The sequence below is a fragment of the Salmo salar genome, chromosome ssa01 (assembly GCF_905237065.1).
Source record: "Salmo salar chromosome ssa01, Ssal_v3.1, whole genome shotgun sequence".
NCBI classification, from domain to species: Eukaryota; Metazoa; Chordata; class Actinopteri; order Salmoniformes; family Salmonidae; genus Salmo; species Salmo salar.
In genome coordinates, this window is record NC_059442.1 from 30,732,045 (window position 1) to 30,759,635 (window position 27,591).

Genomic DNA, 27,591 nt, shown 5'->3' on the forward strand with positions numbered 1-27,591 from the left:
GAAGCAGGTGCAGACGGCTGCCCTGTGTCTCCTCTCCCCACACCCTCTCCTCTGCTCTCCCCCAGCCTTCTATTCTCCTCTTCCCACACCCCTCTCCTCTCATCTGCTGTCCCCTGTTCATCCCTTTATGATGGCTCTTATCACACATGATAAAGAACCATGGGAAACTCTAGTTGTCTTGATAAACTGGGGGAAGTAATGAGGTATATTTATTTAAAAAGTAACACAACTTTATTCCTTGTGTAGGATGTGTGGGTTATGGTAAATTACAGCTGTAGCCCTTTACACTTGTACGTGTATACGGGTTAAAATGGTAGATTTGGGCACTGATAAGAACCTAAATTGGAACGCAGTGCCTGTACAGTAACATGCTGTAAATGACGTCAGAGCTCTGGCTCTGCGCTTCACAGCTCTGTAGGGGTTTTGAGTGACAGACGTTCTGAACTTGAACACAGCACGCGACAAGAAGTTTCCCCCATCCCTCCTGCCAATTGGGCATCTTTTGCAAAAATGTTGTTGTCTAATTGAGGGAAATGCTGTAAATTAAGAGGACTCAATGTATTTTGAAAGATGAGACGTTGAGGATTTTAACTAATAGTGCTTTGATGCCTTACAAGCAAGTCAAACACCAAATGTGAACTTAACATTTCCATTTATAAAACTCATGTCATATACAGCGTCAATTTATAGTGGGCCGTTTTTGAATTGCTTAAACAACAACAGTAATTGTGTGATGGTGGGGATGCAGAGTTGTGTTCCAAGCAAACAACTAGAAGTGTGCATGCTCTAGTTCCTCAACGGCACAGCAAGGAGACAGTTGAAGACTATTCTTTGGGTCATAAAGTGCATTGAAATGACTTAGCAACTGTGCACACTCTGGAAATGTGTGTGGTGACTTGAAGACACCAGTTAGTCCTCTCACTCAAACCCTTGTAATGTTTTGTCTTATGTTGCACCTACCCCACATTTTTCAGGAATATTCTTATCATGTTACTGAATGTATCCAAAGAATCTTCAGATTTTGTTGGGGCTCGGGGGGCAGTATTGAGACATTTTGAAAAAAATATGTGCCCATTTTTAACTGCCTCCTACACCAACTCAGAAGCTAGGATATGCATATTATTAACACATTCGGATAGAAAACACTCTGAATTTTCTAAAACAGTTTGAATGGTGTCTGTAAGTATAACAAAACTCATATTGCAGGGAAAAACCTGTGAAAAATAGATCCAAAAAAAATGTGAATTTTGTGACTGTACTATTTAGTGTCATTGTTTTATAGATACCATAGTGAGAAAGGATTCATTTCGCAACACCTACGGCTTCCACTAGATGTCAACGATCTTTATAAAGTTGTTTGAAGCGTCTATGATAAACAGAGAGCAAATTAGAATCCAAGGAAGTTGACATGTCATCACTTCATTTTTTTGCGCCTGCGCATAAATCTGAGAAACGTGAGTTTTGTCTTCATTGTTTATCTAGACATAGGATAGGTTGTGTGAAAATATTACTGATGTTTAACGTTAAAAATGGACCAAAAGATTCATGCTAAACAACATTTGACATGTTTGAACGAACATAAATAGATTATTTACTAGGTTTTTTTTAGCTTTTCGGCGTGAATTACACTCCCCCCACCACGTTTTGTGGGAGCATAATGAACGCTAAGTACTTGGTGTTATTTGGACATAAATTATGAACTTTGTCAAAAGAAACCACATTTGTTCCGGACCTGGGATGCCTTCCGGACCTGGGATGCCTGCCTTCTGATGGAGATAATCAAAGGTAAGGGGATATTTACAATGTTATTATCGATTTTAGATGATGCTAACTGTATAGCATAGCCTGTTGTTCTTAGCATAGCACCCCGTTTATTGCAAAATGTGATTTCCCAGTAAAGTTATTTTGAGATCTGGCCATTCGGTAGCAATTACGAGATGATGATATATTATTCTTTGAATGACAATATTATAATTTACCAATGTTTTCGAATAGTAATTTTGTTATGTTCACCGGAAGCATTTCAGAGAAGAAAAAATCTGAATTTCACGCTACTGTAAAATGCTGTTTTTGGATATAAATATGAACTTGATGGAACAAAAAATGCATGTATTGTATAACATAATGTCCTAGGAGTGTCATCTGATGGAGATTGACAAAAGTTAGTGCATAATTCTAGCTGGTTTCTGCTTTTGGTGACGCCTGACCTTGAATTGAAAATGGATGTTTGTACTTTTGTGGCTATGTACTGTCCTAACATAATCTAACTTTATGCTTTTGCCGTAAAGCCTCTTTGAAAATCGAACAATGTGGTTAGATTAAGGAGATGTTTATCATTTAAATTGTGTAAAATAGTTGATTGTTAGAGAAATTGAAATTATTCGATTTTTGATGTTTTGAATTTCCAGCCTTGTTAGCAATCCCGGTTCGGGGTTCATTGCTAACCTGTAGCCCCAACAGGTTAACAAATGCGGCGAAAAGTACAGTAAATGTAAAATGCACATAAAATCATCAGTGTAATGTCTGGATTCAGTCTTGTGTCAGGTGAACTGTTCTAATAATTTCCCCATAATCTCCAAACTGTTCCCTTTCAATTGTTACCATGCCTATGCATTTCATATTTCTTCTGTAAGAAACATTTCAATGTAGCCCTATCCATATAGGCCAATTTTCACAAGTGTAAAGGGTTAAGTAACACTTTATGGTATGCACAACTACCTTCATCCTGAAAATCCACATACAGTGCTGTTGGTTATATACAGAAACAAGTCTCCCCCTGTTCATTGTGGTCAACACCATTTCACAAGGTCAAATTCCTAGTAATGTAGATGAACTTGGTGAATAAATGTGATTCTAATTCTAAATTGCCAAAGAAACCTGGGAGAGAGTGTCTTCTAAACCAACCCTTCTTACAGAGATGTTGAAAACATGTTTTGTGGAGCTGAACGTCTGAGGGTCTGAGGGGTCTGCAAACATAAATCTGTCGTTAGGATGTCCCCGGAACGTCATGAAATGGTCAACTAAAGTGGTCAGGACGTTGTGTCATGGTCCCCTGGAGGTTTTGTCTAGTTCTCAGTTTGTCCCCTAGGTTCATGGGACGTTGTTTCATGGTCCCATAGAGGTTACCAGTTTGTCCTGGGGACAATCAAAGAAAAAGATACGCAAAACATTCTACCCTGGGCACGCGCACCCTAGTTTCATTACATCTCAGACCTTGTTACTATTGCCAAGCCCATCAAGGAGGACACACACAGAGCTTTTAACTTACATATTTGACACTCTTTGACGTATATTATTACATTGTGTAGGTTTATTTATACAGTAATTATTAATAAACATGTTCTCACCTGGGATGTCCTCACAAACTTTGGTTCACCACATTCCGATATTCCTGTTACGCACCATGTACTGTATGTGCGATTGACTGATTTCACCTGTATTCCTATACTTCAAAGTGAATCTCAGCTCTGTTATAAATACACTCAAGAAAAAACGAGTATATTTATCAAAGTGATTTGTATTTGTATTTATTATGGATCTCCATTAGCTGCTGCCAAAGCAGCAGCTACTCTTCCTGGGGTCCAGCAAAATTAAAGCAGTTTATACAATTTTAAAAACATTACAACACATTCACAGATTTCACAACACACTGATTTCACAACACACAGACTTTGTGGCACAGCAGAAAGATCAGCATACCCTAAAGGTTGAGAGTTCAAATCCCAGGTGGGGGTCGTATTGAAAAGTCAGTACTAAGTGATTATGTCAAATTTAATCATATTGTCATTCATTAAAGATTTTGATACTATTTTAGCCAAACAGCAAACCACTTACCAAAAAAACATTTAATTACTTCACCTACTGTATAATGGTTTGGTACACCTTAGACCATCACATGACAAAAACCTCTAGGGGACCATAACACAATGTCCCAAAAACGTCCTCGGGGATGTCCCCAGGACAAACAGGGAAGTAGACAAAACCTCCAGGGGACCATGACACAATATCATGACTTCATTAGGCATCTTTTTTGTGACGTTATGGGGACGTCCTTATGGCAAATTGTTGTTTGCAGAGACGTTGCCTTAGGACCATCACACAACATCCTAATGACTAGTAAAATTAAAGTCCTGCGAACGTCCTGACATAGTCCTCGGTGACGTCCTGGGAACTTACAAGGAACGAGACAAAGGTCCGTCCCCCAGAGAACGTTCCCTTTGGCCATCACGCAATGTCCTGAGTACTAGTAAAATGAAATTCCTGAGAATATCCGAAAAAGGTCCTGACAATTTCCTTGGTGACATCCTGGGAACTTACAGGGAACTACACAAAGTTACCCAAGAGAACGTTCCCCTGGGACCATTATTTACGTCCCCTTGACCATTATGGAACGCCCCCTTGTCGTCATTGAATGTTCCATGGATAACGTCTCGCGGAACCCTTTAAGGGACTTAATGGGAATGTTGCCGAATGTCCTTAGGACTTCCCCCGTTTGCTGGGAAGAAATACAGAGTGAGATAAATTCCCCTCTTGCATTTCTGGCCTGCTCTAATGCAGAACAAAGACAAAACAACATATCTGTCTGCTGAAGCCTGCACAGATAGACCCAGTAATGCTCAGTGTTAAAGATCTGGCATGGTGTGCAATGCAGACATAACTATCTGTTTGTTCAAGCAAATGTAACAGTGAAATAGTACTCGTGCTGTCACTGTGAAACATGTTTTTATTGCATTGCTCAAGGATTTGGCCATCTCCGCTCTCTTCTTGGTCAGTGTTGGAAATCCCTAATTCAGATATCTGAGAATATGCTGCTACACACGCCTGGCGTGTATGTACCTGCACAGGAGGAGTCACCCTTCTCTTTCTCTCCCTTACTCTTTTCCTTTTTCATTGCCATGTTGATTTGTTCATGCATCTGATCCTTAACAAGTTAACTTGCCTGTGTCACACCTATTCTCTTATGATCTACCTTTCTTGGTGCAACAGGAACATTTACAAGTCCGATCCTGAAGAATGCAAACAGAGGTCTCTTATCTTCAAAAAATAGTAAACTTTAGTCAGTCTTGTTGTGGCTTGCCAACCTTGTCTCTCCTATAAGGTGGTGGACAGATAATCTAAAATAGCCATCCATAAAAACAGTGAAGCCTGACAGTGACAGACCATTCCCCCCACAGGTCAGAGAGAGGAGAGGAGAAGGAGAAGAGAGGAGAGAGGGAGCATGTCTCTATTTTTCTCCCTGGGACCTTTATCTCACCTATGCTAAAGAGTGCTAATGCCTTTGGAGGACATGAGTGTTTGATCACCTGACAGCCCACTGACAGAGCTGAGCCCACCCCAATACTGCACACACCTACAGCACCCCACACCACCCCATCCGCACACCAACAACCACACCACTTCAACAAGAGACTAGACTGTGAATCACACACTCCTTAAACAGAGGAAGTGAAGTAAATACAGTCATGCAGTTAATGCAGTTTGCATCTCTGTGCTAGAACGTCTCCTAATCCACACCAACTAAACTACCTGACCTCAACTCCACCCCACATGTCTGATAAGTAGGAGGCTATCACAACCCTGCACACACACACCCACACAAACAGAGCAGGTGTTCAGTGGCGGGCAGACCACCAGCAGTCTCACAGGGTCAGTATGTGAACAGCAGCAGGTGCACCTGCACAAAGGTGTGTGAGATAGCCCATTATGGCTTTATAGCATTTATTGCCCTGCAACATAGTTTGAGACTGATAAGAGCAGTGTATACACCTGTCTCTCTGGCTCCATCTGCCTTCTCTAGTCTACTTGAATCTGGGCTAAGCCTAGTGGGTATACTGAGGATGATTATTGACATGGAGATTGCTGTATTAATGTTTGTCTAGACTGGTATGTACTGTAAACGTGGTGTGACGTTTACAGTACAAAGAGTTCCAGGACTCCAATATGCACTGCTCTCAATCAAACTTACTTCCTCTTTTGGAGCTTTCATCATGTAATACATATTTTATATATTTTTTTATTTAACTAGGCAAGTCAGTTAAGAACAAATTCTTATTTACAATGACGGCCAACCTCGGCCAAACCCTAACCTGGACAACGCAGGGACAATTGTGCGCCGCCCTACGGGATTCCCCATCACGGTCAGTTGTGATACAGCCTGGAATCAAACCAGGGTCTGTAGTGATGCCTCTAGCACTGAGATGCAGTGCCTTAGACTGCTGCGCCACTCGGGAGCAGGGGTTATATTTTGGGAACTATAGTGAAACAGAGTTCCACCAGCTTAGGATGGAAAAGATTGAGTGAATTGGGGGGAAAAAATACAAAGAAATCAAAGGCAAGCAAAAGGGGACAGTTCCACCAGCTACAAAATCCCAATTTAACTTGCGGAGACATACAATGAGAACTAAAAGCATTTTTAGACCACAATAAGTCTACATGAAACAATGACCTAAATTAGGCTCAGCTAAACCCAAAATAAATGAAACCCCCAACAAAGTTCAATACCATTGTTTAATATGAAATAAAAATTGCTTTTCAAAATGTATTGTTGTCTAGAAAACAATTCCACTGAATAGAAGCCCTTCGTCCCATGATGTACAGTACTTTAGCAAGGTGAATTATAAGATGGGGAGAATAAGAGTATACGGAAGATCCAGGGTTATGATGAAAGTTAGATGAGGACAGAAAAGGTGACCTCCTGACCAGCTCTAAAGAGAGTCACCAGTATGGATCGAGGGCTTTGATTTCACTCCTCAAACCCCTTAACACAAAGCCAGGCTCTGTCATCTAACACTGGAGCATATGGGCCCTGTTCCCACACCCTACTCCATGTAAACATCTCATTAAGCACTGAGCAGAGGCTACGTGGCCATAAAACACAGCCAGGAACAATACACCAGCATCCCCCCACAGACAGACAGTGTCAATTAGGCCCCAGTCTTTGATTACCCAGGAGCTGCTGCTCCACTACAGAGGCCCTCTGAAGGTAAAGGTAAGGTAATGATCCCCTCAAATTAAAACCCACGCAGCACACACAGGCTCAGGGGCTTTCCTGTACTCTGTGAAAAGGTTTTAAAGATACGACTGAAGTTCTTGCTACGTCTCCAGCACATACGTGGGCGCACACACACACACTGGCACACACACATCACCATACACAACCTCGACCCTTTGAAAGACAGGTTTGCGGTGCAGCACTATTGATAATTGGTGGTTGGGAGGGGTCATGGGGCAAAAGAGGGGGTTACCAGATTAGCTTCTCCAGCCTTTGTGACTGTGCTCCAAAGAGTCTCACTATGATGGGATTTCAGTGGGGAGAGGACAATACTGGGCACAAAGACCAAGAGGGTAGTGAAAGATGCATGAGGTTAGAGCTGCTTTAAGCGCTTCCTAGCATTATGCTAAAAAACAATTAAGTGGTTCCAAGGTATTGGAGGTGATGGTCACTCAGCTCAATAACCCCTTCCACCTGGTTCATTCCCTTGAAAACACAGCACTCCTAAACTATACCACCAGCACCACCACCACAAATGAATGCAGGACCCTACCTATAAGACCCCAGCTTCACTGTCCTGCTGCTTCACTGGCCGGCTGCTTCACTGGCCTGCTGCTTCACTGGCCTGCTGCTTCACTGGCCTGCTACTTCACTGGCCTGCTACTTCACTGGACTGCTGATTCACTGGCCTGCTGCTTCACTGGCCTGCTGCTTCACTGGCCTGCTGCTTTACTGGCCTGCTGCCCTCAGCCCTACACTGCCCTGCACATGGACACTTCAATTTAAAGGGAACACCCCAAACGGTGTTGGGAGGATCCAAAGGTCTGGAGCCACAAAGAGATGCAACCATGTGATCCAGACAGATTAAGGTCTAAAGGATCCAGGAGCCTCCTGGTGTATTGTGTTAACATGGAGATGAGGGGGTGGCAGATAACCGGATCAGTAGGACACAGCCCTGGTCTGGGTAATGACGACTCATAATAATGGCTGGAATGGAGTGAATGGAATGGTATCAAACACATGGAAACCACTTGTTTGATGTGTTCGATACCATTCCATGAATTCCGTTCCAGCCATTACTATGAACAGTCCTACCCAATTAGGTTGCCAGCAGCCAACTGTATGATGTATCTACAGTCAAAGAATGCACCACAATGAACCTATTAAACTGTTGAATGTTCAGATGCCCCCTCTATCCATCCCTTGTTTTATATTCGTTTATCAGACACTTCCTTTATGTCACTCAGAGCCGAGCTTTCCAGCTGAACTCTTTCACATACTGGGAGACAGAGTAGGCACTGGCCTGATATTTGTCCCTAATTGCATAATCCATTCCCAAGGATTTGGATGGTGGTTTGGTGTCATACCCACTCTATAAGTATTGCAACGCTATTCACACTTTAATGTGGATGTGGAGGTTAACGATTTCATTCTACTCTAAATGATAAATCAATCGTCAAAACAATGAATCAATCAATTTTATGATCTCAATTACATTTAATTGAGACCATAAAATAATCATTACCATTTTACCGCTCCCATTGTTACTTACATAGGGGCTTTTGTGAAAAACATCTGATTATTTTCCATGTGTTAAGAGATGGTGGGAGGACAGCCATCACTATCTCTCTGTTTTGCCCATTCCAATGTTTTTTAGTGTGGGTGGGAAATACATAACATTCTGTTTAAGAGGGGGGCTGGGGATGGGGCTGGGGCTGGGGGTGGTGGGGGGCACTGCAAGAGCAACAAGTGTGTGCTTGATTGCATAGTTGTGGAGGTGGGCATCCCAGCAAACAGGAGACATCCTGAGGACATTCAGTGATGTTTCCATTCGTTTCCTTAAGGGTTTCAGCGCAACATTATCTCACTGCGTCCTGAGAAGGTTATAAGAATGTTGCGTGACGGTTCCAAGGGAACGTTCTCTGGGGACCTTCGTCTAGTACCCTGTACATACCCAGGACGTCACTGCAGACTATGTCAGGACCTCTTTAGGACGTTCTAAAGACTTTAATTTCACTAGTCTTTAGGACGTTGTGTGAAGATCCCAAGGGAACATTCTCTGGGGGACCTTTGTGTAGTTCCTTGTAAGTTCCCAGGACATCACTCAGGACCTTTTTAGGATATTCTCAGGACTTTAATTTTACTAGTCCTTAGGACATGGCGTGATGGTCCCAAGGGAATGGTCTCCTGAATCACTACGATAAATATCAGATTTTTCTACAGTGTATTTTCAACAGAGCTGAGATATACTTTGAAGTGCAAAATTTAGGAATGAGCCTACATGTGAAATCAGTCATTGATACAGACATGGTGGCGTAGCAGGAAAATATGCATGCTGTGACCCAAGAGGTTGTGTGTTCAAATCCCAGGTGAGAACATGTTAAATAATAATTACTGTATGAATAAACATATGCAATCAAATGTGTCAAAAATGGAAGTTGACAACACTATGTTAAAAGCTTTGTTTCTGTGTGACCCTAGCATTGCCAAAGGATAAAGAGCTACCAGTGGTGGGCTTGACAAAAGGAGCTGTCTAATAAAACTAGGCTGTGTGTGTCCTGGGACAAACTGGGAACTAGAGAAAACCTCCAGAGGACCATGATGCAATGTCCCAAAAACATCCTATAAATGTCATCAGGGATGTCCCCGGGACCAACTGAGAACTAGACAAAACCTCCAGGGGACCATGACACAACGTCCTGATGACTTAGGCAACCATTTTGTAACGTCCTAACAACTCATTATTGTTTGCAGAGATGTTTGTGTTGGCAGGAGGGAGCAGGTAGTGTAGCCTAGTGTAGGTAGGTGCTGCTTCAGAGGGTTGGGTTTTCTACAGACAACATCATTTATGACTATGACACTGTTATCAGAGAACAGAAGAGATAAAAACAGCCTTTTGAAGTACTAATTGGCAGGATGACAATCTGATGTTGGGGAATTAAATCTGCCGAAACTTGATATTTTTTCCACACATATTTTTTGGAGATGAAACACGTGGCAGAGTGAGCTAAGATGGCTGCAATCAAAGACTTGAACACGTCTTAATCGATTATATCTCAATGTAAGTTATTGCAAATGATGACTGTTAGTTTGTTGGCTTACATCAAAATCTATATAAACATCTATTACATACCATATAAATTATGATTCATGATGATGATTGTTGTATTCAAATGATAACAGTGGGAAAAGTACTTTTGTCTTTGAGTGACTGTATACTTCTGGTTTACAGCATAGTGAGTGATATAAGTGTCCTTTCAAGGCAAAACACACCATTGTTCCCCTATACAATCCACAATCTCACTAAGGAAGTGATACACAGGACACAAATACAATGCGCAATGAGGCTGCCTAACCCAGACAACAGAATTGTGGCTCCAAAAGCAGTGGGAAAATGTTCCTATGTGCTCTGAAACACCCAGCCTCCTCCCACCGCCATCCCCATGACCACACACACACACACACACACACACACACACACACACACACACACACACACACACACACACACACTCACTACTACTACTACTACTACCATTACTGTGGTAGAAATAGCTACTGGTGCTGACAAGTAACACAGGCCCAATTAGAGATGTAAAAACCCATAACCACCATCTGATGACATTACTTAAAGGGAAGATGATCTCATGCTCCACAGACAATGGGTAAAACCAGGCACCTGAAGGATCTAAAGCATCTAGGCCAAATCAAGCAGCACCAAGGTAAACAGAGACACTCACTTAAGCATCATTCCATCATCAAGACTCCACTCATTCTAACACCACTTAGGCTGGAGCTCCCTGTTCCCTTCTGCTCTCTCTCAGTTCTCTGTAACTAGAAACACCGAGCCCACATTTGTTTATTTGTCTTTTTTGGTATTTTCTTCCTTTGTCGATAAGATCTGGAGGAGCACTTTTTGGCACTTTGTCTCAGATTTTCCTCAAACGTGCTGAAACCCAATCAAGCAGGTCCACTCGCTCGTCCTCCTGACTTTTTTTCAGGAGAGGGAAGAAGGGAAAGGGTTAATTGTTAAGAGTGAAAGAATGTGAAAATTAAGTGCAGGACTATTTTTACAAGTTGCCTCATTATTGGAGGCTCACAAAATAGGGTCCTAGGCTCTGAGAATGTTTCTCTGGGGACTCTTCCTATAGAACATCAGTTTTTCCTCTGAACAGTGAACATATACAGTTGAAGTCGGAAGTTTACATACACTTAGGTTGGAGTCATTAAAACTCGTTTTTCAACCACCCCACAAATTTCTTGTGAACAAACTATAGTTTTGGCAAGTCGGTTAGGACATCTACTTTGTGCATGACACAAGTAATTTTTCGAACAATTGTTTACAGACAGATTATTTCACTTATAACTCACTGTATTACAATTCCAGTGGGTCAGAAGTTTATATATACTAAGTTGACTGTGCCTTTAAACAGCTTGTAAAATTCCAGAAAATGATGTCATGGCTTTAGAAGCTTCTGATAGGCTAATTGACATAATTTGAGTCAATTGGAGGTGTACCTGTGGATGTATTTCACGGCCTACCTTCAAACTCAGTGCCTCTTTGCTCGACGTCATTGGAAACTAAAAATAAAACAGCCAAGACATCAGAAAAAAATTGTAGACCTCCACAAGTCTGGTTCATCCTTGGGAGCAATTTCCAAACGCCTGAAGGTACCACGGCCGCTCAGCAAGGAAGAAGCCACTGCTCCAAAACTGCCATAAAAAAAGCCAGACTACGGTTTGCAACTGCACATGGGGACAAAGATGGTACTTTATGGAGAAATGTCCTCTGGTCTGATGAAACAAAAATAGAACTGTTTGGTCATAATGACCATCATTATGTTTGGAGGAAAAAGGGGGAGGCTTGCAAGTCAAAGAACACCATCCCAACCGTGAAGCACGGGGGTGGCAGCATCATGTTGTGTGGGTGCTTTGCTGCAGGAGGGACTGGTGCACTTCACAAAATAGATGGCTGCATGAGGAAGGAAAATTATGTTAATATATTGAAGCAACATCTCAAGACATCAGTCAGGAAGTTAAAGATTGGTAGCAAATGGGTCTTCCAAATGGACAATGACCCCAAGCATACTTCCAAAGTTGTGTCAAAATGGCTTAAGGACAACAAAGTCAAGGCATTTGAGTGGTCATCCCAAAGCACTGACCTCAATCCCATAGAAAATTTGTGGGCAGAACTGAGAAAGCGTGTGCGAGCAAGGATGCCTACAAACCTGATTCAGTTACACCAGCTCTGTCAGGAGGAATGGGCCAAAATTCACTTATTGTGGGAAGCTTGTGGAAGGCTACCCAAAACGTTTGACCCAAGTTAAACAATTTAAAGGCAATGCTACCAAATACTAATTGAGTGTATGTCAACTTCTGACCCACTGGGAATGTGATGAAATAAATAAAAGCTGAAGTAAATAATTCTCTCTACTATTATTCTGACATTTCACATTCTTAAATGTGGGGATCCTAACTGACCTAAGACAGGGAATTTTTACTCGGATTAAATGTCAGGAATTGTGAAAAACTGAGTTTAAATGTATTTGGCTAAGGTGTATGTAAACTTCCGACTTCAACTGTAGAGGCATTGAAAGCCTTACGACTGGTAATGTAAACATGGCAGTGTGGAGTACAATCACTGGAGATGTGATATGCCCTTGACTCCATGGCACTGAGCTGTTCCTACACTGATTGCTAATGGTTCAACTGGGAAGACAATCGGAATGCCACAGGAATTCCCCAGAATCCCCCTCCTTCTGTCGAGGTCCAGGCCTCTCTCTTATAATTCCGTGTGGAGCTAACATGGAGCACAATGGACAGGCAGCTATTCACCCTATCAATGCAAGGAAACGTTACCTCAGCACAAAAATGTCAAGACCATAGGCACAGGCCCTGGAAACAATCGCTACGGAAACTAAAGCAGGTGCCCACCTCCTGAGAAAATATCCTAGTGCACATGCAGCGGGGGAAGAGGTGGGTGTGTTGTCGTTGACAGCAGGGTTGCGCAAAACAGTAGCAGTCAGAGTAATAAAGCAATAAAAGAATAACGACACAAACTACAGTATACAGAATAGTGGGCATCTGTAATCCAATGAAAAAGTCTACTGTACAGTTACATTGTAAAATGTGTCAGACGTTGAACTTGATTGATCTGTGGCATGAAGTTTAATGATTGTTAGCATTTCATGACTAGGCCTGATGATAAACTGTAAGAGCCAGGTGAACTACATCCAAAGAACTAGAATGAATAACTCTACTTTTAGGACTACAGAGCACTAATAGCATACTTTCTCTTCCATTCGAGTTTTTGGTTTCACTTTCCCTCTAACCTGCATTATTGGAGATGTTCTGATCCTTATCTGCATAGCTGAATCCAGAGGACCTAAGAGATGAACAACAGAGGACAATGTTAATATCAGTTTAGACGACATGACACAACACACCAGCTTCCACACGCCAGTCAGTCAGGTTCTAGAGCAGCAGTTTGGTATAGAGGGCATAATAACTGGAGCTCCCAGGGGGGGCAGTGGGGATCAGAAACTCCTGCTCTCCTACAGCATGTCTTTAATGTCTTTGTGTGGGGGGATTTGATACCCCTCAGGCGTTTAAATTAGACTAAATTACATCCGTTAGTCACATGAACCAGGAGTTTCTCTACACTGGGAGAGGGTTTCTAGATTCAGGTCAATTCTACTGATAACATATGAACCCACTTCGACCCTGTAACCCCAACAAATGTGCACGTACACTACATCATTCATTCTTAAAAACATATGGGAACATGTTCTGAAACCACAAGGTCAAAAAGGCAAGGCCCAACGTTATCATGTGCTATCAATAGCATTGTTAATACAGGGACATTTGTGTTGCATTGAGTGATGGGGTAGAAATGTACTCGGTGGACTAGGAGGTGGCGGTAGAGGCTGAAGTGGGTTAAGGAAATTCCACTTTCTACTGCAGATCTCAATCTAACGGAGCACTGCCGGACATAACAATGTGGTGTTTAAACAGACCGGGGCCGATGCCGGGGCAGGGTTGGTTCTCCTCCCGGGGCTGGTTCTGAATAAAAGAGTGGTCCAGAGGGCTGGAGGCTCTGATAAGCACCTGCCATGCTGCAGCACAGGAGGGACTGCCACAGAACCATTGTTCTGGGTAACACCCAACCACCTACCCTGCATGATGTCAGTGAAGCCTATATACTCCAGGGAGTCAGGGGTTTTACTGGAGGTGCTGAAACATTAATTGGAATCATCTAAAACAGATTATGAGTCACCCTGGGCGGTGGACCACTCTCCTAAAGGTCACTCTAAGACCTGGCTACAGTACCCACCTAGGATGCAGATATGAGAGGTGGGGAGGTTGGGGCTCAGGGGCAGAGGGGAGTTGCTACCAATGACCTATATAGGGGTCCAGCACCAGGGCCATTAACCCTACAGATACACATTACAGAGGCTATCTGTGGTACACCACACACAGACAGAGATGGGACAGCAACATGACTGGAAAGGGCACTAGTATGAGACAGGGAAGATTATCCCCCCTCCTCCATTGTCCTTCACACACACTCACACACACACTCACACCAATTTTAAACCCAATTTTGTTGCTTGAAAGAAAACAAGGAGAAAACTATTTTGTTCTTGTACTGCATATTTGCCTAAAGAATAGGTGAGTGAGTGTGTTTGTTTCATGCAGCATACTGCAGGTATGGGTCAAACAGCCAGGACACACACATGAGTGGCTTCTGACTGGCACTTCAAACCCCTCCTGCTCTCTCTACCGTGTGGCCTGCGAATAATGGGAACCCGATCGGAGAGGGGGGGGCGTGGCCGTCTTTTGTGAGCGCTCTTCAAAGCTCTGGCCCTCGTATTTGTCCAAAGGAGCTCTTTGTAATGGAATACTCCACTGTCATTTTGCCCCTTTTATTTTTAAGCAGGGCTATTATTGCTCTCATACCCCTCACATACCCCTAGGCTTTGTGTGTGTGGACAGGGTCATTCTGAAACCTCCTTTCCCCCTCCTCCACATGCTGTGGTATAGAATGATGTATCACACACAGACTCATGGCTAAATTCAGGTCTCACAGGAGGGACAGGTTCTGACCACTGCCTGGGCCCCCTTTACTTCAGATGAATTCTTAACTTCCACGACATGTTGTTAATCCAATGGAATGACCATGGTAGCTCTTGAGATGCCTGTGAGATGCAACAGGGAGGCACAGACGGATATTATGTTATGTTAAAAAAGTATTTTGCGATGTTGTTGCATTGAAGGCAGGTTAGACTATATTCTTGATCAAGAGGGTGAAAAAGCTGTGATGACTGCACCACAATGGATAAAGTCACGTGTGTGTGTGTGTGTGTGTGTGTGTGTGTGTGTGTGTGTGTGTGTGTGTGTACGTGCCTGTTTGCGTGTTTGTCCACGTGTGCGTGTGTGTCTTGAGTGAACACTTATTGACCCCAGTGCAGTCGTGCATATGGTCCCCCCACCCAATCCTGTTTCTCTGTTATATCTGACATGAGTAGATGAATTATAGATCAGACGCTTTAGCAGGCCTGTAACTCAATCTGTGGCACAGGAGGCAGGGCCAGAGGTACAGGCCAGAGGATCACGTGACCAGGGGGAGAATAGCCATTGAGACAGCAGGATCCCTGTATAAAAAGACTGTGTAAAATAAATAATACAAATACTGAGCTATATTGTATGCTAAACAAATTGGGAAATTATATTATTTTACACTAATTCAGTTTGATTTTGTTTAACAAGTAATTATTATTTTTCTCAAAAAGATAGGGGTCAAAATGATTGGCACCCCTGTTTTCAATACTCCAGCACCTTCCCCTTGCGAGGATAACGGCACTGAGCATTAGACCTTTCCTCATTACAACAAATGTAAATGCATGGAGTTTGGTTAACTGCATTGGCACTTGGATTGTATCCGGTGTTATGGTCAGATGACATGAAAATACAGCCCTTTGGCAAGGGCCGGTTCCAGGCATAAGCGACATATGCGGTCGCTTAGGGCCCCCGGCCGGTAGGGCTCCACACCCCTCAAAAATAAAAATGGCAATGTTTTTGGGGGGGAACTTAGTCAGGGTCTGAACCTACTGTGGAGAGTTAGAATAGTAGAATATACAAAGTGCAATTTCGACATTTGGATGGGCATCAGCAGTTTTTCAGTTGTTGTCAGTCACTGACAGTCACTCAATTAGCCCATGTCAACTACACATTTTTAGATTGGTAAATTAGCCTAGCCAGCTAACGTTGCTATGTTTCAGAAATGCCAAATAAAACGTAAGCACATTAAGGTTGCTCACAGATCATGAAGTCAGCAAATTTCCACTCCATTCATATGCAAATCCGTTTCATTCTTACACTGGCTTGTCTGGCTGTCATGTTTTTATTTTAACCTGCTCTTCCCTTATTTACACTGATATAATATCATTTCAGTTGTCCTCTATTATGATAAAAAAAAAAAATCTCGCGTAGCTCGTTAGTACAGCCTTGTGGTTGAATATATATGTATCTATTGCAGGTCCTAGGAAACAACAATGAATAATGTGGCACAAATAAATACCATCAAAGGATACCTTACAACTTACAATAATGAACAGCTTGTGAAACAGCTGTGAAAACCAACCTGGCAATATTTAAGATTTTAATACATAAACTTTGATCTTTTTTGCTACAGTTGTGTCATTAATTTATTTTCACAGATTTTTTTGTACACTCACATGGCAATCATAGACTAAAATACTGAGTTCTGGTGTGTGGAATATTGAGGACGTGGTTGCTGTGTGGATGGGAGGTTCTGCCTGTCACTTGTTCTCAACAGGCAGCCAGTCTCGGAAAGGGTGACTTGAAGAGGGAGACTGCAAAGTCCAGGCACTGCTGTGTTTGCAGTGCCTGGACTGAAGAAAACTTTCTTAGCAGATAATGACAACTTGACAATAACAGTAGCTATAGCTGATGTAATGAAAAGTTGGAGGGTGGTTGGTAATGGAGGACATCAGGTGGATCCACGTCTGGGTGTCGGGCAGAACCTCTAGCTCCTGGAGAACAGGAGCAGAGTTAAAGGGAACAGGGTAGGAGACAGAGACTTAAACCAGCAAACACACAGGTTACAGTTTACGGTTTGAACATTTGATGGATTTGTGCGGTGTTATAAATGGTATGTACTTTTCAACACTTTTGGAAGGTATAGCCTACCTCAAGCTGGTCCCCCTCCGACTCAGAACACAGAGAATCAGACTGATCTGAACTCACTGGTTCTGGTGGATGGGATACCTCCTGGGGGGTTCGGACAGTCGATGGTCCTAAAGTCATTTGAAGAGATAAATTGAAGAGGTACATTTTTATAACCTCAGCATAACTATCATTTCTTGCTTTCTCAAATGTCAACCAAAGCTTTAACATACTTTGTCTATTGGGCTTCACTGAAGTGTAGGGCGTCAGGGCTTTCAGTGGTTGACTGTCCAACTGCTCCAACTGTAGAAGATTGTTGGCTTCCACCGAGGTAACCCTAGGAAGACAAAGATCAAAATATCAGTGTTAGGGAAACTAAAACTAGCTTCAGTTTATTTTCTGTGCAAATGAAAATAGTTATTATCTGAGATTTTTTATATTACCTTAACAGATGGTGACCCCAGCTAGGAGTGAAAGAGCAGCGAGGTTTCCCAGGTCTCGGCTTCCTTTCGTTCTTCTTCCAAACCAAGTAATTTCCCCAGATGTAGTAGCACTTGGTCCCCTAGCTCTCCTTCTGTTTTTCCTTCGCCTTGATGATGTTCAGTCTCACCTTAATTGATATCAGGAATTCATGCAATTATATTTCATATTCCAATACTTTTCTTACATATCTCTTGGAGAGACAGAAAATAAATTAATAGCGGACAATCATTTTTACCTCCACATCCTCCACATCCTTCTTAGTCGGTGCCTGAAGGTGGTCCACGAAGGCGATCTGACCTGGTTCGACAACTTAAAATGTTACCCCTTTTTTTCTCCCCAATTTCATGGTATCCAATGGGTAGTTACAGTATTGTCTCATTGCTGCAACTCCCATACAGTCGGGAGAGGCGAAGGCCGAGAGCCGTGCGTCCTCCAAAACACAACCCAGCCAAGCCGCACTGCTTCTTGACACAGTGCCCACTTAACCCACACGCCAACGACACCAATGTGTCGGAGGAAACACTGTACACCTGGCTACCGTGTCAGTGTGCACTGAGACCGGCCAGCCACAGGAGTCACTAGTACGCGATGGGACAAGGACATCCCTGCGGGGGGGGGGTTATCTAGTTTATTTAGTTCTATGTTGTTTGGTTCTAGTTTCTTTTTTCTATGTTTTTTTGTATGATCCCCAATTAGAGGCCATCGTTGTCTCTAATTGGGGATCGTATTTAAGTAGTTGTTTTTCCCACCTGTGTTTGTGGGAGATTATTTTGAGTTAGTGCATGTTGCACCTCTTTCGTCACGGTTTGTGTTTTGTTTGTAGTTTATTGTTTGTTTTGCAAAGTTTCACATTAAAATAAAAGATGTGGAACGATACCCACGCTGCGCTTTGGTCTCCTTCCTACGACGGACGTGACAGCACCTGTACATAGCCCATCTATAATTTAGCCCAAACAACTACCTCTTCCCCCTACTGTATTTATTTATTTATTTTGCTCCTTTGCACCCCATTATTTCTATTTCTACTTTGCACTTTATTCCACTACAAATTCCAGTGTTTTACTTGCTATGTTGTATTTACTTTGCCACCATGGCCTTTTTTGCCTTTACCTCCCTTATCTCACCTCATTTGCTCACATTGTATATAGACTTATTTTTCTACTGTATTATTGACTTTATGTTTGTTTTCTCCATGTGTAAGTCTGTGTTGTTGTATGTGTCGAACTGCTTTGCTTTATCTTGGCCAGGTCGCAATTGTAAATGAGAACTTGTTCTCAACTTGCCTACCTGGTTAAATAAAGGTGAAATAAATAAAAATGAAGAATCGTAGGTTGATTTTGGCAATCATGTGCTTCACTCCGAAATGGCCAGCATGCATCTCGGTCAGCACAGCCTCCTTCTCCTCCTTAGTAAACATCACCCTCCTGTGTGGCTGGCCATCCTTCCCCCGTAAGGTAGATATGATTGCCTAACAAGTTGGAAGAGAAGAGTTGTTGAAATACTCAAGTCTAAGTACATTTGCACTGCTGTCTTTCTCTCTGTTTCTCTCTCTCTGTCTGCCTTCCACTCTCTTCCCACCTCTCCCCTCTCGCTCTCTCTCTCTGTGTGTCTAGTGAAGACACCTAGTTAATTAAGAGCATTTGGAATTACCACAATTGCTTACACCTATCCATTTGATTGATCAGGTTTAACTTATAGCTAGACACCTCAATATGAGAGACATATAACTATATCAGTGGAGGCTGCTGAGGGGAGGACGGCTAATAATAATGGCTGAAATTGAGTCAATGGAATGATATCAACCACATGGAAACATGTTTGTTTCCATTCCATTAACTCCATTCCAGACATTATTATGAGCCATTGTCCCCTCAGCAGCCTACAATGAACTATATGTATAGCTAGCAACATGCAGATGACCAACTAGCTAGATGGAAAATGGTTGTTGAAAAATGTTTGTACATAGCTAAATCTGTCCAGTTATCTAATAGAAGTTAACTGCTTAATGTTACCCTGAATTGTAAAATTTTCTGAATGTTACGCCTCTTGTCGAGATCAGTGATGCCTTCATAGTACTTCACCTGGTTGGAAATATAAAAGACAATCTCCTCGAGGGATTACATTTACATTTTAGTAGACGCTCGTATCCAGAGCGACTTACAGTAGTGAATGCATACATTTCATTTTCATGCATTTTGTTTTGTACTGGCCCCCCATGGGAATCAAACCCACAACCCTGGCGTTGCACACACCATGCTGGCATTACAAACACCATGCTCTACCAACTGAGCCACAGAGGGATGCCATTGAAGTGCAAGCTACATACAAACAGAAAGCTACAATAACAGCTAACATTAGCTAAATAAAACTGTCTGGCTAGCTAAGTAAGTAAATGACAGGCTCCCAAAAGACTGGCCATGCACACCAGTGGTGGGTTTGGCATCAAAAGAAAGATGCATATGCAAAAAGGTACAACATAGCCATACTTTAAAATATGGCTATCTTGCTTTCACTGGTCCTGGGGCCCAAATTGTTAAGGTCAATCACACATTTTGAGAGATTTAAAATAGATTTTTTAAATAATTGATCTACACAAAATACTCCATAATTTCTAAGTGAAAAGAAAATTCTACACATTTCTACAAGAATAACAAAAATATAGTCATTGCAGAAGTACTCACCCCCTTTGTTAAGGCAAGCTTAAATTAGTTCAGGAGTAAAATGTCAAAAAATAAGTTAGATGGACTGAAATAATAGAGGTTGACATGATTTTTAAATGACTACCCCTTCCTCTGTCCCCCATACATACAACATCTGTAAGGTCCCTCAGTCAACTATTGCATTTAAAGAACAGATTCAACTAAAGAGATCAGGGAGCTTTTCGAAAGCCTCGTAAAGAAGGGCAGTGATTGTTAAATGAGTAAGAATAACAAATCAGACATTGGGTATCACTTAAAGCATGGTCAAGTTAATAATTACGCTATGGATGATGTATTAAACCACCCAGACACATCAAAGATACAGACATCACTATGAGGCCATTGATGATTTTAAAACAGCTACGGAGTTCAACGGCTGTGATGGGAAAAAACGGAGGATTAATCAACAACATTGTTGTGACTCCACAATAATGACCTAAATGACAGAGAGAGAAAAATAATAAAAATACACCAAAACATGCAACAAGGCACTAAAGTAATACTGCAAATAAACACAGCAAAGGAACACACCTTTTGGCCTAAATGCAAAGCCTTATGTTTGGGGCAAATCCAACACAACGCATCACTGAGTAAACTGCCTTCTTATTGTCCAGCATGGGGGTGGCTGCATCATGGTATGGGTATGCTTGATATCGTCAAAGACTGGGGAGTTTTTCAGGATAAAAAGAAACGGGATAGACGGCTTCAGTCTGCTTTACACCAGACACTTGGAGAGTAATTCACCTTCCAGCAGGACAATAACCTACAACACAATGCCAAATCTACACTGGAGTTGCTTACCATGAAGACAGGGAATGTTCCTGAGTGGCCTAGTTACAATTATGACTTAAATCTGTTTGAATCTACTTTGTAACACAATACAATGTAAAGAAATCCAAGGGGCGTGAATATTTATGATACCCACTATATTTGTCCCAGGTCTGATATTTGTATTTCGCTGCTAAATGATGAATCATCATATCACCTCTGAGAGACAGGAAGAGCAGCAGGCTGCGAAGAGTAATGAATCATGTGAAATGATGTGTCAAACTACCGCTGATGAGGTAACATTTATTATCACTTTCCCCTCCTCAGAGACTGTGTGGTGGAGGGATTCATGAGGAAAGCTATCAATGACTTAAACAACAGATCTGTATAGGATCAGCTAATCAACGGTGTATCTGATTTACACAGGCCATAGAATCATATATATGCATTCATACACACGTAAGAAACGCACACAGAGAAACACACACCATTTGTCTCCTGAGAGGATCGAGTTACCCTGGCTCTGTGACCAGTAGCTTATTAAACATTAAGTTGAACAGGTTTCCTACAGGAGTACAGACCTACCTCCACTTACTACTCTCTCCTCTACTACCCTCCTCCCTTTCTCTTCTCTTCTCTCCTCTCGCCTCTTTTTCTCTTCTCTTCTAGCGTCTCCTTTACTTTCCATGTAGCTGTGCTGGCAGTATATTAAAAACGAAAACTAATAAAGTTAAAGCCTATCATCTGGTCGCTCCAGCACTCCATTTGATCACCATCGCAGACAGGAAGTAAAATCCAGTACTATACAGTATTTACACAAGGAAGTTCTGGAATAGATGGCTGCTGGGAACACAGCCCTGTTGTGTTGTGACACTGAAGCTCAGGTGTGTATGGTGCCTAACCGGGGTCTGTGATGACATTGATGCAGAGTGCCTGGTGTTCTGTTTTATGGATTGAATGAACAGTGAAGAGTAGATTTAAAAAATATATATACTTAAACCACAGCACCACCTGATGGAGAGAGAGCGAGAGAGAGGAAATAATAAAAGATGACAAGGGAAAATGGATATCATTGTGACAATAAGTAGAAGTTTGCTCCTAGATGAAGTTTGCATACAGTTTTAAAAGTGTTAAATACATGCTTTGGCTCAGTAAACCATTATCAGTGAAATCACAGAGAACATATAAAAATCAACACAACTATAGAATAAACTCTCATCCATAAAGTAAACCCTCATGTACTCCCCCCCCCATAGAATCTAAAAGCACCACTCTCATGTCCTATAATCTCATTAATTGACAGCTCTAATTACGGAAGACCCCTCATTTGCTTTGAGGCTGCTGCATGTGACTCTGATCTCCTCTGAATGTATGTGCTCTCTTTATCTCATTCCTGGAACTCCTGTCTTCTTCTCCTCTCAGGTCTGTGAAGGTCACGTCAATTCCCCTGTGTCCTGTCCAGTCACAGAGCCTCTCCTTCATGCTAACACCCCCAGTCAGGAGGCCCATTAGCAGCCTGCAGACAGGAAGACAGGAGTCCAGCAGACACTTTACTGATCAGATTAGGGCTGAAATTGCATTAGTCTGAATAGGAGAGACTGTTGAGAGTGTTGACTGACCACCGTACTTCCCTTACTACTGAGATCATAGGGCCAGGATCAGTGAAGGCACACTCAACATCTTCATCTGAAGAGGGGAGATATTAACTGAATATCTTCAATAAAGAAGGGAAAAATCTGCCTTTTTTCCCTAAATTCAGTACCAATTCTGACCACTGAGAGGGGCAAGATGACTTATTTTCAGTCAGTATAATACAAATAACTCCACTTTTGTCCTAATTCCTCACAGTATGATGAAGCCTAGATTCGATTCTAGATCAGATGGGCCCTGTTGCTTTTTCCTTGTTGTTCTGGGCAGCATTGTACACGGAGAGACACTGGAGCTGGAGCTGGAGCGGGGATAGGATACGGATGTGTGTCGTGTGCCCATCATCTTTTCCTCTTCATAGTGACCTCAGTAAACCCAATACGGCTGGGAGGAGGGCGTACCATACTGGCTTGGCAATGGGTTACCCTATTTGGCACTGTGACTTCCTGCTGGGAAGAAGTGTAAAGCTACAGTAGCTGCTATAATATTTTCAGTGTCATGCATTCAAAATGAGATTTCACAAGAAAAAAATGTAGCCTCTGGCTGAGAAAGCGCTTTCCTACACGCACACATAAGCCCATTTACTTTAACTGTTCAGTATGGCAGGCAGTGAAATACAAAGCCATTACATTAGAGGTATGACTGTAGAGTAGTGGTGTAAAGTATTTAAGAGGAAATACTTTAAAATACTTAAGTGTTTTTGGGGCTATCTGTACATTACACTTCATATGTTTGACAACTTTTACTTTCGCTCCACTACATTCCCAAAGACAATATGTACTTTTTCCTCCCATAAATTTTCACTGACATCCAAAGGTACTCCTTACATTTTGAATGCTCAGGCGGGACAGCCTGGCCATTCAAAATATACTGTGTTGTCATCCCTACTGCCTCTGATCTGGAGGACTCACTAAACACAAATACTGTGTTTGGAAATGATGTCTGCGTGTTGTAGTTGTCCGTAAATAAATAAAAAGAAAATCATACTGTTTGTTTTCCTCAATATAAGAAATTTGATGTATAGTATTTAGTATTTTCCCACACTGTACTTAAGTATACTTAAAACCAGACACTTTTAGACTTTTAGTATTTTATTTTACTCAAGTATGACAATTTGAGTACTTTTTCCACCTCTGCTGTAGAGGAGGTTCAAAGACACTCGGGGAGGGCTGCAGCCAAACAGTCACACAGAAGTCATCTGTACGCCCTGTAAAGAGCACCAGCTCTCTGAACAGAGGATCGAATATACTATATACCCCCTGTCCTCTGCTATCATCAGGCTGATTCCTCATGGTGATTTTCAGGCAGAGCTCTATGAGGGCATGGGTAATACAATAACACACTGCCTTTGAACTACAGTCAGTAAAGCGTTTCAAATAGACGAGGACGTCTGCTTGGAATCTGCTAGCAGCATCTGCATAGAAAGATCTAGAGGTTGAGAGATGGGGGAGGGCAGCAGCAGATAATCATGCAGTGACAACGTGCTTCTACATCTGCTTGGCTTGTTGTTTGGTGTTTTAGGCTGGGTTTCTGTATAAGCACTTTTACATCTGCTGATGTAAAATGGGCTTTATATATAAATGTGATTTGATTTTGATTTGACTGTTTCTGGAACACACTGGAGAGAAACATCTGCATAAACAGCATGAATATGAATTTTAATGACATTGATGCCACACTCAGAAGAAAGGGAAGGAAAAATAAAATCTATTGAAGAATGAATATGGAATGAAAACAGAGATAAAAGAAGTCCCAGGGGGCATCTGCTGTCCATTGAGGGAAACGCGGCACTGTCAATCTACCCAGCAGGCACTTTGAGGGAGACAATGCTTGGAGCTCTGTTTTCTAAACTATGTGTAAACTCTACAAGTCCCCTCATTCCCCCAGCGTAGCCTGTACCATATTGCTGGAGGTGGAAGTTAAGCAAGTATAAGCTGGAGGTGGAGGTTAAGCAAGTACTGCTCAGAAAATTATACAAACAAACATAAATATTGCAACCTTACTGGTTTGCTGTTCTTCTGCTCAGGTTACAGTTTTAGAGAATACAGTAGAGTTTACCACCACCCCCATGTTAAATCCTGTATATTCAAACAGAACTGGCCCATAGTGTATATACAGTGGCAGGGTCACAGACTCCCAGCACAGACCTTTAACACTATCTGAAGAAAAAGGGGATAACTCATTAACCCTTCATGACCCTCCTCTCTCTCTGAGAGCCCCCCAGGACCTAGTCAACCATCTCTTAACGAGCAAAGATCGCATGAACCACGTTTCATTATGCATGAGCTCTTAACCCTTACCGGAGCTGAGAGGATGAAAATGCTTCCCCAGTAGGAAGGAACTTTTTCAGCGTGCTGTGTTTTGGTTGTAGTCCTAATGAATTCAGGAATTAATTTAATGGGGGGAGGGTTAGATGGTAACGGGTCAGGTAAAGTCTAGTAGTGAAGGTAGCTTTTACATTACAACCCTTTCAATCACTTTTCAGAGCTAAAGGGAAAGAAAAAAGAGAGAGACAGAGAGAAAGAAATAGTGAAACTATGTCCAGCAGGTGTCACTACTTGACCACTAGTCTAACCTTTTGGCCCCTAACAACAGCTCATAGGTCTAGTCCTGCCCTGCTCACACCCACAGCACTACCACCACCTCATATGATGTCACATCAATAACAACATGGGATATAGCAATAACAACACATTTTCAGGTTTCGATATATACATGTAGAACATGTATTGGTTGCACAACATATGTTTATCAGATGTTAATTGTTAACTGCAACGTATCATTGTTGTACAATAAATCTCTCTACGTGAAGATCAACAAATCAATCAATACAATTCTTTTATAAAGTCCATTTTACATCAGCAGTTGTCACAAAGATTACACTTCATCTCTGGGATGTCATCTACCCATATGTCCCACTTCTCTTCTCCATCCCTCCCTCCCTTCCTTCCAGCCCTCCATCCCTACCCTCCACCAACGCCTCTTCTTATTTGCAGCCATTTTATCTCATTTACACACTCAGCCCACATGCAATCAGCCACAACACAGCATCAGCATAGGCATGAATTAAACATGAGAAACTCAATCTGTGAGCATGTACATGGGCGTGTTCGAGCGGATCGCTTTTGTCAAGTTTTTCAAGGTGTGTTGCATTATGGGGTTAAAAATTGTCCGACTTGCGCCTACATGTCGACTGCGTTACCTTTACATGTGATCAAAGGTCATGAATTTTTGACTGCAAGTTTCTCTGGCTCTTTACCAGCTTCATCCTGCAGCCATCGCCTGCATTGTGGAAGGCTCTATTGTCAACCAATCATTAGAGTGTTTTTGTTCGACCCACGGCCACTCCACGCGAATGTGACCAAAGGCATGACTGAAACAGGAACCAATTTCTTGTAGGCTATGCAGTGGATAGCCTATATACAAATGAATATGATATTTGAGGCTCTCTCGCAGTAATTGATTTTACAATGAACACACATATGATTTCAGTTTGTGAGTGTCTGAGATGGGGGGTTGGCGACATGTTCATTTCAACATTATACAGAACATTTTTTTTTTTAAACAATGGCAAGACTGCAATGTTGATTTGAGTCTTGCTGTTGGAAAACCACATTAGTGTCCGACTTTTGGCTGTTGCAGATGCACCTGCCCTGACTTCATATATTAAGGTATAATAAGAACTAGAGACTGCGTCCAAGATGTTCAACTGTTGTTTTCAAGGTAATCTACTCACATCCACATACACCGATTCATGGACTCACGTGGACTCTGGGTTGCATCCGGTTTATATGGACCAACATCACATGCACACTAGCACTCAGGAAGCAGCAACAACGTCATCAAGTCATCCAAAAACATGTCCGACATTGGATGAATAAAACATTTTCATATCTTTGGAAATGGTCTTTCTGGGCCGGGAGTCAGTTAAACTGCAGTACTGAAGCAAACTGTAGGAGCAGTAGAAACCGTGCTTCTAGACCGGAACCCTGACCCCTCGACATTTGTCTACAGTCAGTTGCTTTCGCCTTACCACTTAAACTCATTCCATGGCTGCAGTCCAAACACTTAAAAGACACACCCTATCCCCTCAGTGTAGTGGAGGTGTGCTTTCCCAGAAGTGGACACTTCTGATGACGTATCATGACGTCTGACGAGTATACACTTGCAGGGCGAGGGGCGAGGGAGGAAGGAATGATTTTTAATGGACCACCCTTGGCCGGAAATTTGTCACTCGTTGATTGTGATTGTGTTTTCAGCCACCGGTGGCTTGTGGGTGCTTTATATGCGCTACATTCAATTATGAGAGGATGTCTACTTATATTAAATACATAATTATTAATATACGCCTACTGTATGATAGCTAGCAAATTAATTAGCAAACTAACATTACCCTGCCTAGCTGGAACTTCTGAAGAAGGAAAATGTTTTATTTCTACAATTTCCAAAAGATAATCAAACAAAAACATTTACTTTTTAGGTAGTAGCAACATTTCTGACTTATTTGCATTTGTTTTTACTTACACTTGTATGTTGACTTCTCCATTGATGTTGTTTTTAAGTTTTCTGAGAGTTTTCTTAGCAGATGTACAATTGTCGCAAATTGAATTATGGGGAGTTTCAGGCCCCGGAGTGAAGGTAATTGTACACTCGCAAAGCCGACTAAAAACGAGGTCTGAGGGGCTTACGTTGCAAACTTCCCTTGCTTGGCTAATCATTTGGACCGCCCTCCAAGATGGCGATGGGGATTCCCCCCAAGGGCATAAGGTGAGGGTAAGTGGACGAGGGTGTGTCTTTTAAGTGTTTGGACCGCTA

The 27,591-nt window shown here is 42.1% G+C and overlaps 1 long non-coding RNA gene across 2 annotated transcripts; it reads right to left on the bottom strand.

The window, feature by feature from the left end:
• Positions 1-16,646: 16,646 nt before the first annotated feature.
• LOC106599864 (uncharacterized) lies at positions 16,647-27,583 on the bottom strand. 2 transcript variants are annotated; one of them, XR_006769573.1, is made up of 8 exons: positions 27,301-27,583; positions 19,675-23,222; positions 18,950-19,130; positions 17,898-17,959; positions 17,623-17,789; positions 17,413-17,516; positions 17,204-17,310; positions 16,647-17,046 (listed from the first exon to the last, which is right to left on the bottom strand). It is a non-coding gene; the product is annotated as an uncharacterized lncRNA (long non-coding RNA). The 2 variants fall into 2 exon arrangements; XR_006769572.1 differs by having other exon boundaries at positions 16,650-17,046; positions 19,675-22,645.
• Between the last annotated feature and the right edge of the window lie 8 nt (positions 27,584-27,591).